This window comes from Ursus maritimus, unplaced genomic scaffold (assembly GCF_017311325.1).
Source record: "Ursus maritimus isolate PB19 unplaced genomic scaffold, ASM1731132v1 scaffold_16, whole genome shotgun sequence".
Lineage (NCBI taxonomy): Eukaryota > Metazoa > Chordata > Mammalia > Carnivora > Ursidae > Ursus > Ursus maritimus.
Window position 1 is genome coordinate 11,879,502 of NW_024424008.1, and position 15,682 is coordinate 11,895,183.

Consider the following 15,682-nt stretch of genomic DNA (forward strand, 5'->3'; position numbering starts at 1 on the left):
ACAATTATCATACGGTTTCACTCATTTGTGGAACATAAGGAATAGCAGGGAGATCGGTAGGAGAAGGAAGGGGAAAATGAAGGAGGGAAAGACAGAGGGGGAGATGAACCATTAGAGACAATGGACTCCGGGAAACAAACTAAGAGTTTTAGAAGGGAGGGGGGTGGCGGGATGGGTTAGCCCGGTGAGGGGTATTAAGGAGGGCATGTATTGCATGGAGCACACAAACAATGAATCATGGAACACTACATCAAAAACTAATGATGTACTGTATGGTAACTAACATATCATAAAAAAATAAATAAATGGGAAATGTGATGAAATAATATTTCATTAAAAAATTAATTTGTATAAAAATTAACACATTAAAAAAGTAAATGGGAAATGTGATGAAATAATATTAAGAAAAAAATTTAATCAGCATTTTATTATAGATTATATTATAAAGTTAATTTTAATAAAACCTACAAATTCTGACTTCTAACTAACAAGGGCTACATCTTATTTTATTTAAATTATGTTAAAAAATGCATTCTGGTGACATAAATACTCTAAAATGATGTATCTTGTTTGTAAACTCATGAACACTAACATAGATTAAAAAACTGAGACTGAAAAAAAAAAAAAAAAGAACGAAGTTCAGTCTTATTTATTTCTCAATCCCCAACACCAGGTCTGTCACAGAATAATCAATAAAGATTTGTTGAACAAATGAAAAAAGAACAAGTAAACAAATAAATGAACAAACAAATAAACACTACACTTCTACCTGTTAGTCCTAAAATCCTCGCGGCTATTCAGAAAAGTCTTTTGCATCTTCCCCAGACTGAACTTTAGATACTTGAAATCATCTTTCAAAACCCCCCAAATCTATTTTCTCAATGCTAAACATTGTCAGTATCTTCAACTATACTCACAGAACAAGATTTTGTGCCTTCCCGATCCTTCCCTCTGACCTTACTTAGACTTGATGTTTCTATACTACTTTCCAGTTTCCCTGCAGCCTTCCAACCAGTCCCTTCCTGTGGTTTCTCCACAAGTCTTTACTCTATTTGTACTTCACAGATCCTCTCGCTGGTCATTTTGTCCATCTACATTCAACAAAATAATTGGCACATTTTTAAAACTATGACATTTTAAACTCTGTTTACAGGAAAACAAGTCCAAAAGATCAATCCTGAGAGGAGAAAGGAAAAACAAACGCAACTCTTAAATAAGGAGACCAAACAAATCTTAAATCTTCTCGCAGTCTGTGCAGGTCAAAGATTTGGGAAGATGACAAGCCAATGCTATCTGACAGGCTACGGTAAAAAGCTAGGCTCAAAGCCAACGTTTAGAATGATAGTTCAGACGGCACCCCTCTATCCGACCTAGACAACAAACTGATATAATAGACAGAGGGAAAGACACACCAACCACATTTTACCAATGCTCCAGAGGCTCAGGGAGCCTAATAATTTATGAGCAACTAATCATACTGAAGTATTAATTATGAATCAACTCAATGGCTCTATAATAAATGCAGGATCACCATAAGGTTTCAAAAAGGCCATCGGTAAGGCAATATAATAAAGATGACTGGATCTAAAATCAAGAGATCTGGATTTAGGTCCCGGCTCTGCTATTTACTAGTTACGAATCTCATAAAAGTCCCTTCACCTACGAGCTGCAATTTATTGTTTCCCACTCTATGGTCACTAGATAGACACTGGTCAAGAGGCAACCAAGGAGTGGAAATTATTTGTGTCTCCTTTACTATAAAAGCATAAAGATACACTGCTAGGGCAGAAAGAAGGAAAAGAAAATACCTTTCAAGTAACCATCATGTGTAAGGTACTTTACATACTGAATGAAACTGGACAGGGATCGAGGGAAGGCGTGTGTACACCAGCAGCTACTTCTTTCCACTTTACCACATCTGGATGCCACAGCCGCTAATATAAAAAGGGCCAAAATAACGATTTTAAGATACACATAACATCAAAGCCAGAAGCAACCTTTTAGAGGTCACCTAATCTGACCCTCTCATATAACAGGTAAGAATACTGAGGTCCAAAACATAGAATGAAATTGCTTAAGATCATACAGCAATTTAAAGGTGGGACTGGAACCCATGTTTTCAAACTCCCTGCCAAAGAATTTTCCAAATATACCTGAGGTAATCCTATCCCCTCTGTACCTTTTCTGATCTGAATTCTGCTACTCTTGATTTAGGTAAGTCAAATCTAGCCAATGGCAAAAACAGAACAATATAAACATATTTGGGCTGGACTTGATTGATATTTACTAAATGTCTTCCATGAGGCTAAGTGCCAAAGAAGATAAATAAATTCTTGGTCCTCAAATCAGCCATGTGAAAGTTATGTATGCCTTTTGCTGTCATTGCAGGTTCTTCATTTAAGTACAATTCAAATCAATAAATTTTTATGCGTACTTACATATAAGATGCCATGGTAGAAACCAGGGACAAAGAGATAAATAAATGAATAGGATCTAACTCTAGACATTCTCACAGTCGAGTAAGCAAGATACAAAGGATCCAGAAAACCACACTGCCAGGCCAACTGTGAATAGTGCTGTAAGAGCAGTATAGTGGTAAAATGTCAGAAGACACAAAAAGGAAAGACGGTATTGAATTTAGGTGATCAGTGAGGCTTCACAGAAGGGGTGGTGTTAAAAGCAGGGGCTTAAACAATAAATAAGTCAGACTAATGGTCTTTGACTCTGGACTATTAGAACCCCCTAGGAGCTTTTTAGAACACCAGCTGAAGTACTTAGGGGGCAGTATACTAATATACGCAACTTACTTCGAAATGTATTTTTAAAAAAATAAGATGGATTAATGGATGAACACTGGGGTGTGATGTAATATGCATGTCCATATATAATTTATAGTGGATGTGATAAAGCAAATATATGAAAATGTTAATTACAGAAGAATCTAGGTTATGGATATACAGGTATTCACTATAAAATTCTTTAAACTTTGCTGTACTTTTGAAATTTCTCCTAATAAAAAGCTGGGGGTGGAGGGCAAATACCAATGCTGAGCTCTGATTTAATTGGTCTGAAATAGGTCCAGGCATTGGTATGGTACCTGGACCAAAAAACCCAGACAATAAATAAATGGACTATTTTGATGGAGAATGATAATGGCAAATGCATCCTAGACCAGAGGAACAGCAGAAGTGTGAAAGTACAGTGTGGCAGAATGCAACACAAAAATGAAAAAGTAGGACACAGAGATCAGAGAGCCTTTTATGTTCTGTAACACATACAGCACTAGTCAGAAAAATGGTCCCTTCTAAGCAGTTTTAGATCCACGCAATGAATGTCCCATGTTAAAAATAAAAGATGACACTTGATTTAAAAAGGCTGTGGGGAGATGACAATGAGAAAAGAGGTGCTGCCTGGAGGAGGGGACCAGCTGCCATCCGTCTGCACTGAGGGCTCTGTGATGCCTTGAGCCTACACAATGGTACTTGGAGTTTTGGACAGTCCTATAAACTGCCTATGAGAGTTGCTCAAATTCTAAAAAGTAGTTTCCCCAGAGAACATCCTGGACCAACTATCTTTACATAGAATTTCAGCCACCATTTGGCACTGATAGTTTAATAACCACTAACATTAGAAAACACTTTGGAATTTACAGAAAACTTAGAAATCTATTTGGTTGGCACCATTTTTCTCATTCATGCAAATATTTATTTATCACCTACTGTTTGCCAGGCTGTGCTAGGTGCCGGGGATAAAACAGTGAGCAAGTCAGAAGAAGCAAAATATCAGAGACACTGCCAGTCACCCAGAGCCAGCAGAGGCCGAGATCTGAAATAAAACTCCGTGTGACTACAGGACCACCTCTTTTTCTACAGCACATGTCATTGTTTACTCTAAAGGCAAAGGAATGAACTAGATAACCTCTAATAACCCCTCAGGCCATTATTTAAAATGAAGAAAGGAAAGGAAGAAGAAAAAATAAAACCTATTCCACATATTAATCACATCTGTCAGTCAACAACTCAGAGCAGCTGAGGCTGGCATGACCAACACTCCACCCAGAACTGGGGAGTACTCCATGCCCTTGACACCTGGTTATGAGAATCTGATCTTTAATTAAATTGTGCCAAGAGGTTTTCTTTGGCAGGAGCCTGGAATGCTGCAGTCTTGAATTCGCTGAGGGATGTCCTTCTGACACGTCAAAGGCACTCCCGCTACGCAGCCTCCAGCCACTTGCTCTGGTTTAGCAACAAGAAAGCAATTGCTGAGGTAGCAGGGAGGAAAACTCGAGGCTGTTTCTGGGTTGTTGGAAAAGCTACTTTAATTTCTGACACTGTTTCCTCATGTAAAATACATAAGACTGTACTTTATAGAGTCAAAATAATTTATTTTTTTAAAGATTTTATTTATTTGAGAGAGAGAGGAAGAGCATGAGTGGGGGTAGGAAGAGGGAAAAGCAGACTCCCCACTGAGCAGGTGGGGCTGGAGCCCAGGACCCCAGGATCACGACCTGAGCCCAAGGCAGAGGCTTACCTGACTGAGCCACCCAGGCGCCCTGGGTTATGTGAATTTAAAAGCGTATATGTATATGTATATGTATATGTATATGTATATAAGCACTTAGCATGCTGCCTGGCACAAAATAGATGTCCAATAAATATCTGTTCTTATCCGCCACTCATCTTTCCAGTTTCATCTCTACTATTCCTTAAACTTAGTCATTCCAGCTCAATATGCCTTCATGCCCCTGCCTTTGCCCACACTGTTCTCTCCGCCTAAGATGTCCCAACTTGTCTGCCAAGCAAACTCCTACTCATTCTTCAAGACCCAGTTTGATTCACTTTCTCTATGAAACCTTCACAGAAGCCCCCCTATTTCTATTTTTTCCCAAAAATGTAATAGCAGTTTATACATACTTCTATGCAGCAGTTTCCATATTTCATATCAACCCCACCAGACCATGAACAAGTCAAGGGACAAAACTGAGTCTGATTGATCTGTATCTCCAAGTCCCACCCAGCACAGACCTGGCACGCACTAGGTAATTAGCAAAGGTTCACTGACTAAGGCAGCCTGGTTTATAGGGAGGGGAAAAAAAGAAAGGAGCTAGAAGGATCCTGAAAAATCAGTTAGTTTCAAACCTTTATTTTATAGCTGGGAAGCTGAAACCCATAGAGGTATGAAATTTACCTAAGATCACTCAATGAAATAGTGAGGACAGGATGAGACTCTGATTATTCTGATTCTTTTAACTAATTATAATTTGAGACAGAATGAACAAAGGTTTTTACCTGGAATTAGAGAGTATGGGAGCCAGAGAAGTGAAATGGAAAAGGCAGAGAGATTTGGGGTCCAAGACTTAAGTAGCCCTGTACCTTCACCTCCTCTTCCCTCCCCAATCACACCTACCCATCTTGCTCACTTCTACCACCCTTGCAGACAGCCACTAGAGTTACTTGCAGAAACCAGTACCAAAGGTCTTATAATCCTCTCCCTACCATATTGGGAAATTCCTGACCTGCAGCCCCAATTAAGCTATTCCCAACAGTTCAGAGAACAATTGAAATTTAAGCTTCAAACGATTAGACTTCCCAATGGATGCCCTGAACCGAGAAAATCATCACTAAAACCTGAGGCCCATACAATCTGAGAGCTGGAAGGCACCTATAAGGCCATCTGGTTCAACCACCCAAGAAACACTGGAATCTACTCAGCTGTCTCCTGGATGGATGACTTGCTAGTCAATCTCTGCCTGAACATCCTGTGATTTCCCACACTGCCCCATGCTGCCTCAAAGGAACATTTTCTCTTGGAAGTATTAAGAACCACAGCTTGAAAATGGACTGCTCTCTCTCCTCCAAAAGATACTCAGGACTAAGTCAATCAAGCTTCCAGTGTCCATTTACTTCAGTCGTCCTCAGTCACCCAAAATCTTGTCCTCCAACTTTTCTGTATGCCCTCTAATCTCATCAAATTCTTCACCCCCTTCCTGATGCTGGATCCCTTTCACTATTTCCTCTGGATCTTCCCATTTGTCATAGGCTAACTCCCCTTGCCTCCTTTTCTTAAAAGGAACCTGGCTATCACCTGAAGAAGAGAGTTCTCCAGCAGCCCTCTCAACTGGAAGCTATTTTCTCTCTCATACCCTACCGATCAGTGCTGTCCTCAATTTTCAGTGATATTTCCAAACCATTCCTTTCTCTTCTTCTTGTAAAAACCTCTTTCCTTTGAGTAGCCTCCAGTGGTTGCTATCATACTTCCTTGCTGCCTAATACCCACTTCCTGGTCACCTCATTCAAAGGCTTTAGTTCCTAGATCAACCTTCTTCTGTACCCCTCCTGTTATCATTCTAGGTGACCTCTATACCCTTCCAACAATGATGACCCTTCCAACACTCTGGCCATTTCAACTGCTGACCTCCAGTCCAAGTTGGCCAATACTCCCATGATTACACCCTGGATCTTATCACCAAAATGTGTATCAACTCCAGTATCTGGAATGGATCCTATATATTGCAACACAACCTCCTATCCATGCAGCTCACTTCCTCAAGAACTTCTACTACAATTCCTAGACTTCATTTTGAGCTCTAATCCACTATCCATTAGTACCGCCTGCCTTCACTTCTCTTTTTCCTTAACTATAGTCCATCAAAATCACTCAAATATCACAACCCATCAATCCTCCAAAACTCAACGACAAAAAACCAAACAACTCAATTCAAAAATAGGCAAAGGACTTGAATAACATTTCTTCAAAGAAAATGTATGAATGACCAATAAGCACATGAAAAGACGTTCAACATCACAAATCATAAGGGAAATGCAAGTCAAAACTACAATGAGATAACACCTTGCACCATTAGGATGGCTACTATCAAAAAAAGAGAAACCAGTTAAGTGTTGGTGAGGATGTGGAGAAACTGGAACTCTGCACATTGTTGGTGGGAATGTAAGACGGTGCAGCTGCTGTGGGAAACAATACAGCAGTTCCTCAAAAAATTAAAAATAGAATTAGCATATGATGCAGCAATTCCACCTCTGGATATATACACAAAAATATTGAAAACAGAGTCTCAAAGAGATATTTGCACACCCACGTCCATAACTGTATTATTCACAACAGCGAAAAAGTGGAAGCCATACAAGTATTCATTGACCGATGAATAGATAAGCAAAATGCAGTATACACATACAATCAAATATTATTCAGAAAAGGACAGAAATTCTTTAATATGTGACAACATGGATGAACCTTGAGAACATTATGCTAAGTGAAATAAACCAATCACAAAAAGGCAAATACCGTATGATTCCACTAATATGAGGTACTTAGCATAGTCAAAATCATAAAGACAAAAAGTAAAATAGTGGCCGCCAGGGGATGGTGGGAGGGAAGAATGGGGAGTTATTGTTTAATAGGCACACAGTTTCAGGTTTACAAGATGAGGAGTTATAAGATGAATGGTGCTGGTGGCTGCATAATGTATTTAATTTAATGCCACTAACCCATACACTTAAATAATTAAGATGGTGAGTTTTATGTTACGCATATTTTACCACAATAAAAAAAGAGAAAAAAATTAGGGGAATTAGAATTTACTATCCAATAGATACACTACCATGTGCTGAAAGTTCACAATGGTATCACAGTCATATTACCACAGGAGCCTGTTAATGCTGGGGAAGAGGCCAATGAACTGAGACTTCAGACATTAATTATGAGCAATGGATAACTGATACTCAGTAAAATCTGCAGGATGATAAGACAGCTTATAACAGGATTTCACTGTACATGTAAACTTTAAATAAATCTGATCAATGGAAACAAGTCTAATAAAACACACACACACAAAACAATCAACCCCCTTGTCTTCTCTCCTTTTCCAAAATGCAACTGGCAAAATCCCGGCTTTGGGAGAGTTGAACTCTAACTTTCTCCCAACTGTCTCTGTACTGAGGTAGCTGAATGTCCTAAAGAACATTACCTGATTGGCTGCTTTCACTGAAAATTGTGAATACCTTTCTGCAAATGATTACCTTGCCTCAAATGGGCATTCGATTAGACTTCCCACTCACCCCTTCCCCTTCGCTTATGAACTCACCTTCTGTGAGCAAACAGAAATCTTTGCAGGAGAACTCCATCTTCCCATTCCCAAATCTATATGCCTCCCCCTGCACCTGCAATACCCATTTACAATGAAGGAGGTATTCCTACTCTCATCAAAAGCCATTCCCTATTCTCCCTCACTTGCACTCTCTCTTACCTGGAATGATCTCTTTCAGCTACATTAATCAACTAATCAATGAATCTCTCTCCCCTACTCCCTCTCCCTCTCTCTCTTTTAGATATATTCAGTCATTCAACGTATATTTATTGAGCAGCTACAATGTACCAGTACTAATCCAGCTGAATAAGACAAAGTTCCTGTGTTTGTGGATTTTATGGACTAGTAAGAGAAGCAGACAAAAGAAATAAGCCAATATACAATGTCAAGTCCATAATGAAAATTAAAGAGTAGTACATGTGACTGTGGCAGGGGGTGGAGGGTAGCCAGTGATGGGTGGTATATAAGACATGATGATCAGGACAGGCTTCTCTGAGGAAGAGACACTTAAGACCTGAATGAAATGAAACAACTAATCACAGTAATATCTGGAAGCATTTTAAACAGAGGGAGCAATAAGTACAAATTCCTAGATGAGAATATTTGGGGCATGTAGAGTAGCAAAAAGGACAGCAAGACAAAAGTTTAGTGAACAAGGAGAAACATGGTAGAAAACTAAAGTTAGAGGGACAATCAGAGGTCAGATTATACAGGACTTTACAGGCCACAGTAATAAGTTTGGATTTTGTATCAAACACGAGAAGAATTTTGAGTAGTGATCTGATTTGTGTTTTAAATAGACCACTCTGGCTGCAGAGAACAGACTGAAGGGGAGCAAAGGAAAAGTGAAGAGACCATTAAGAAACTATTACAATAATCCGGATGGGAACTGATGGTAGCTTGAATGGACTGCAGTAGGGATACAGTAGTACAGCAAAGGTAGATATTTTGAAGGTAGAGCCAAATGGCTTATTTAGAAATTGGGTGTACAGTGTGAAGGGGGAAAAATGAAGGTGATCTCCAAATTTTTGGCCTGATCTGTGAATACTGAGTGAATATGAACATGCTATAGTGTCTCCTATTCAAAGACACATATACACATACACCCCTCCCTTGACACCAACATCTTCCTCAAAATACATTTATTTGTTTCCCTTCATAGCAAAGCTTCTCAGAAGAACTGTCCATTTACACTATCTCCACTTCCTCCCCTTCTCTTCACCAAGTAACACTCTGTATTTCACCAAGAGTCTTGTCGAGATTACCAACCATCTCCGTGTTGCCAAATCAAATGATTACTATTCTGTCCTCACCTTACTCAATCTCTCTGCAGCATTCACCTGGCTTTCCTTCTATCTTTCTGTATACTCCTATCTGCTTTGCAGACTCTTCCTAGCTATCCTCGACATGTCCAAGGTTAAGAACCTCCTTTCCTCATATGCTACACTCTTGTCTAGATGATCTCATCCATTCCTATAGCTTTACTTATTACTTATATGTTGATGATGCCAAAGTTTCTACCTTTAGCCCAAAAGCTCTCTTTCAGACTAATAACCATCTGTTAGACAATTCTGCCTGCATTTCTTTAAGTACCTAAACCTAAAACGAACAAATGAAACTCTTGGTTTTCACAGCTTCTATCATGAATTATATTTGTTTATTTATTATACATCTCCAGCAATAAACAGTAAGCTTCACAAAGAAGCAACTAAGTCTTTTGTGTTTACCAGTGTATACCTAGCAACAAAACAGGGCTCGGCAAGAGTAGGCACCAAGATTTACTAGACCCTGTCTCTAGCCTCAAAACAGTCACATACTAATGGGATAGGCAGATTCATAAACCACAATGACAGTAAGACGTGGTAAGTGCAACTGTGAGTGGTGAGAGGAAGAACATGAGTGTTTCATGAATCCCAAAGAGGGGCCCTTAATAGCCTAGGAGTCAATGAAGACTTTCTTAAGAAGATAATATAAGAGTTTATTTTTGCAAGAATAGCCATTAAGTGCCTACTAGATATATTTTTAGATAATTACTTTTAAGCTTTATAATAACTCTTCAAAGTAGGTGTAAATATATTCCATTTTATATATGAAGTTTAGAAAGATTAAAAACCAAGCAGTTAGTAGGCGGTGGAACCAAAATCTGAACTGAGGTCAGTATGCTTTTAAATCCCTCCCCCTTCCTCCTTTTCTTCTTCTTTTTTTTGCTGTATCACAAGGTACCACCAAAAATAGTATCTTTTATACTTGCCACCTACTATTTGTTTGACTTAAAAGAAATACCTTTTGAACTCAGTTTTTAGCATGGGGTTCAATTACCAGTCTCTAAATCATCCTTGTTCTAACTCCCTCCTTTTCCTTTGTTATTAAGGATTGAGGCTCAGTTTTAAACTAGTCAGTGAGCAACACTAGGCATTTCTTTTTTTATTATTATTAAAGTTTTTATTTATTTTATTCATTTGAGAGAGAGAGAGCAAGAACAAGGAGGAGAGCCAGAGGGAGAAGCAGACTCCCCACTGAGCAGGGAGCCCAATACGGGGCTCCATCCTAGGACCCTGGGATCATGACCTGAGCTGAAGGCAGCCCTTTAGCGACTGAGCCACCCAGGCGCCCCCTAGGCAATTCTTTTATGCTACAGCATCTGAGCATTTTTCATGGCTGAAAATGCATTCAGGAACAACCACAGTAAAACATCTGTAGAGAACTTCACAGTTTACAAATTAGGTTCACACATTCATTATTTCATTTGATCTTCATCAACCCTATGAGGCATTAAATCCCTATTTTACAGAGGCCAATGGAAATGAAATGCCTAGCCTAGCTCCATCTGGACTCCACAGCCCACCAGAAATTGAATTTAAGAAAATAGAGGGGTGTGGAAAGGGAGGAAGAGAGTAAATGACTTATAGAGGAAGCTCACCCAAGTGGCCTAGAGCCAGGAGAAATTAACAGGGACTAAGTCAGTTTCCTTTCCAAGATAATGAGTGTTTGGCCATAGCACAGTGACCCACCACATGGACCTGCTCTTTCTTCATCTCAGTAATACCTTTAGTCCAGCTCCACAGGTAGGAAAAATATAAAAAAAACCTCTCTGTATGCATACACAGCATCAGAAGAGAACATGGCATAGAGAACAGATACCGCCTTTAGAGAAGACCTGAATTTAGGCCCCAGCTCTGCTACTGACTTGCTGATTAAAAAAGTTTCCTCCTTCTATGTTATCACAGACCCTTGTGCTTCTATCACATATACTTAACACATGAGGTTACAGATGCCCATACTCCTTGACCTGCAATGGAAGGCAGCAACCGAGTCCAATTTCTATCTTTGCATCCTCAGCACCTGGCACCATAACCAACATAGAATAGGTGATCCAGAGGATGTGTGATGATGAATGTCATATTCAAAGCTTTTTGTATACATGTACATTCCACATTACAGTCTAGACAGTGAGTGCCAGGAAAATAGCAACCTTGTCTTCTTATCTCTGCTTCCCCTCTCACTCTCCCACTTCGAGGACACTGCTCAAGAAAAATCAGTTGGGTAGAAACGAAGCAGTCCAAAAAGCCAGACTTCGGAGGGAAAGAAATTAACCTATATGGTCCTCTTTCCCAGACCGTAGTTTTCCCCACCACACCTACCTCTACCCCCAAGTAACCCCTATCTTGCCAAGTCCACTCTCTTCTTCAAAAGATCATTGTTCTTCTTCCCCAGGACTCCACCTTCTCTCTCCCTACCCCATCCTTACTCTCCCCTCTTCTTCCATAGGCTCGCAAGTCACCTCTTTTCCTCCAGGTAAGCAATGCTTCAAAGCTGCCATAGTTTTTGTTTCCAGCTACTTGTCTCACAAAAGACAGTCTGGGCCTGTGCCCAGCCCTATTGGACACCTTGCTCTTCTCCCACTCTAGTCTTCAAGCTCTCCCCTTCTCATCTTACTTACTCCCTACTGCCTACCGCTGCCTCCTCCCCCCTGCGAAGGAAGTGGGGGTCAAATCCTGGAAGAAAGACTGCTTATTGGCAGTCCCAAAGCAAGACACAGAGGAAGTAAGTAAAGAGACTGGCATTTGGGGAAGACAGAATTTGTAGATGAAAGCTGAAAGTAAGGAAGTTAGGTAGGAAACACAGTGTTTGGACCTTACAAACACCACAACAAAGGTCCCTACAAACCTATTAATAATGAGAAAGCTTAACCAACAATTCTACTTCCTGTATTTCTTTTTTAAGATTTTATTTTTAAGTAATTTCTACACCTAATGCAGGGCTCAAACTTACAACCCTGAGGTCATGAGTCCCACACTCTACAGACTGAGCCAGCCAGGCGCCCCTTAACCAACAACTCTAAAAGGAAAAGAGAAGAAAGCCTAACCAAGAGAAGGACCCAAGAGAGGGAAGGAAAAGCTAGGTATGGAGGGGAAAGGATAAGAAAGGGAAGTATGAGGAGAGCAGGAAGAAGGAAGAAAGTGGAGGGTGGGAGAAAAGATGGGTAAGGGAGAAGGAAAAATGATCAGGAGTAGGAAGTAGAAAGAAAAATGGAGAAAAGAAGACAAAGAGGCCGAATCACAGAAAAACTCAGGGGAGGAGAGAGATCAAAATAATCAAGGTAGGTTAGCATCAGGCCTAACATGTGTTTCTTAGTTCCAGATGATCAAGAAGGAAAGAATTATTGTGAGTAAGACATTACACAGCCCCCAAGGTCTGTCATTAAGTAGGCTGAGTAAGGAGGGGGCTCCAGAGAAGGTAGCCTAGTTTAAAACAGCTTTACACCCAAGTATCAAATCATTGGCCGGTTCGGAAAAAAACCATTAACATGCCTTGACCTGTTTCATTCCAACCCCACCTCCCTACACCCAACATATCTACACTCAACACCAAAATAATCAGCATTTTCAGCCTCTGCCTTGTCCATGAAGTATCTGGGTCCTCAGCAGATCAGCAAGATGCCATCCAAAAGGCCGGCCGGAGGGCAGGATACAAAGGTCTGCTTCTCAAGTCCCTGTCTCCTACACTGTTGAGGAGGGCATCTCTGCAGCCTGTTCTAGGGCTTTAACCAGCTCACCTTTCCAAAAGGCAGTCTGTAACTCTCGGGAAGCCAGAGTTACAAACAGAAGGGCAAGCTCCTCACTGCACAGGTAAGGAAACTGAGGCCCACAGAGGCTGCCTGACCATACCAGCTTCCTTAGGTCTCCTATCTCCTGGTTTACTCCACCTCTTAACAGGTCACTTATAATATAATGCCCCTCCCCAGCACCCAAGAGAAAACCCCCCCATGGTCCAAACAGGCCGGCAGCTAAGCCAAGACAGAGAAAAGCATCACCCTAACCACCAAGCAAAAGGGTTTTAGCAAACGAGAGCGCCTCCTGAAACACAGCAGTTCCCCCCAAAACCAGCTTCTCCTTCACAGCCTTCCCTAGCCAGGGCTCTGGTTCCAGGTGCTGGCCTAGCTGTAGGCCAGCTCATCTGAGGGTTCAGCCCTCAGCCCCTTCTCTCACTTAGGGCCTCTTTAAGACCCTAAATCCACCCGGCTGCGCGGCACCACTCCCCGGAAGCCGGCGGAGACCCCTCCCCCTCCCCAGCAGCGCCCAGCTGGGCGCGCCCCAGGGTGGGCCAGTATTACCTGGTGGGGGGAGCTGGCCCCGGCATCTCTGGCGACTGTTTTTGTCGCAGAGCCGCACCTCTCCCGGCCCTCCGGCCGCACAACGCCCTGGCTCCACCCGCGCCGCTCTACTCTGCTGGGGCCGGGCTCCCAGCAGCTCAGCCGCCCCAGCTCCCGCTCCCGGTGCAGCACGCTCCCGCCCTCGCAGGGCGCAGCAAAGGCGCAGCTTCGGGGTTGGCGAAGCAGAAGGGGCGGGGGAAGAAGGGAGGGAAGGAGGCGGGAGGAAACCGCGCTTCTCCTTTCCCCAAGCTCTGAGGGCGGGGAGACTAGTACCTTCCCACCCTCTCAGCTCTTCTTCCCCATCTAGTCTCCAGCAGGAGGTAATTTCTCACTGGGGCCAGGCTTTCCAGGGCCTGTCAGATTCCTGGGTGAGCCCCAGAGTCAAGGAAGAGAACCAGAACCCTTCTGTGCCTTAGTTTCTGCAGCTGTGTCTGGACTCCAGGGCAAGTCAGATCAAACCTAGGATTTTATCAGATTAGCCTTCTGGTAAAGAGATGCACCCACCCCTCTACCCCACCAACAAAGGTGTCCAGGGAAACAAATGTCCTAGGGAAAACTCTAGGTGAGCACTTATAGCTGCTTCTAAGCAAAGAAAGCTCAGCAGCAGCTACCAGTTATTAAGTGCTACTGTGTACCAGGTGCTTTACGATATGTTATGTCTACCTCACCACAACCTTATGAAGTAAGCTCTCTACCAAATCACATGTCAAAACTGAGGTCCAGGAGGAGTGTGGTTTCATACAATAAGTATTTCTTAAGCACATATTGTGAGTCAGGCATTGTAATGAGCCCAGAGCTGAACAACACATTACAGGACATTCACCAACCCTGGCCCAGATCCCCTAAATCCCACTAGTGCCCCCTCAATAATTTAACAACAAAAAACAAACAAACAAACAAACAAACAAAAAAACCCCACCTTCATACATACCCAAATGCTCCCTAAGAAATAATAGTGTCTCACCAACTTCCCCTCTACACCCTGCTCTTGAGACATGGCAGGAGTCAGATTATGCAAGGTCTCCCAGGTCAGAGCTAGGAGTTTGGGTTTTGTTTTAAGTTGTAACAGTCAGAAGGCTTTGGAAGATTTTAAGCAGAATGACAATATCTAATTTACATCTTTAACAGGATCACTGACTGCCGAATGGAGAATAAAGGAGAGAATGGTGGAAAACAAGAAAACAAGTTAGTAGATTCTTACAAAAGTCCAGGCAAAAGATGGGAATGATTTAGACTAATATATTGGAAGATAAGCCAAAACAATTAAGCATTTTCTAAAGATACAGCTCAGACCCAGCAGCAGCTGCAGAACTTGGTGAAAGACAAAATGTAATGGGTGAAAGAGGGCAGTGACTTTCCCAAGACCACACAGCTAGAAAATGGCCAAGTCATCCCAACTTTGATCTGACTCCTAAACCTATGTTTTATTTCTCTCTACCATGTTAGTCATCTTTATATCAACTGCCATACCCTGCCCCTGCTGCATAGCAAAGAGAGGTAACCAGCATTATGGCTGATCAATGATTTGAGTGTGCTAGAGAGAAATTTTATGGTTTTTATCCATTTCCCCTGCCTGATATCTATAACTCCATTCAATATGCCCATCATTTAACTGCAGAAGGATGTAGGGGAAGAACTCCAATAAGGATAGAAAAAACTCTTCTGTTAAGTATCTTTCACCTTTCCAGACCCTGAGTACCCATGCTAGTCCAATTACAGGAAGTCCCAAATTCGGTGGAGGACAGAGGGAATTTCTTAAAGACATCCATATTATAGAGAGACATGGTAATAACATAGAGTGGGGGAACTGCTGCAGTATGACAACTCAGCTTCAAAGTAGTTTTAGGGGGCGCCTGGGTGGCACAGCGGTTGAGCGTCTGCCTTCGGCTCAGGGCGTGATCCCGGCGTTGTGGGATCGAGCCCCA

General features: G+C 41.8%; 1 protein-coding gene across 4 annotated transcripts in view; it reads right to left on the reverse strand.

The window, feature by feature from the left end:
• PAK1 (p21 (RAC1) activated kinase 1) overlaps positions 1-15,682 on the reverse strand; it is a 151,018-nt gene that overhangs the window by 74,264 nt on the left and 61,072 nt on the right. For 2 of the 4 annotated variants that reach the window (XM_040630896.1, XM_040630895.1), the window contains exon 1: positions 13,719-13,926. The exons of 1 other annotated variant lie outside the window; for it this stretch is intronic. The gene's annotated coding sequence lies outside the window, so the exon portion shown is untranslated. Of the gene's footprint in view, positions 1-1,808; positions 1,912-13,718; positions 13,927-15,682 lie in introns of those variants that run through there. One more of the 4 variants, XM_040630898.1, reaches the window with a different exon arrangement.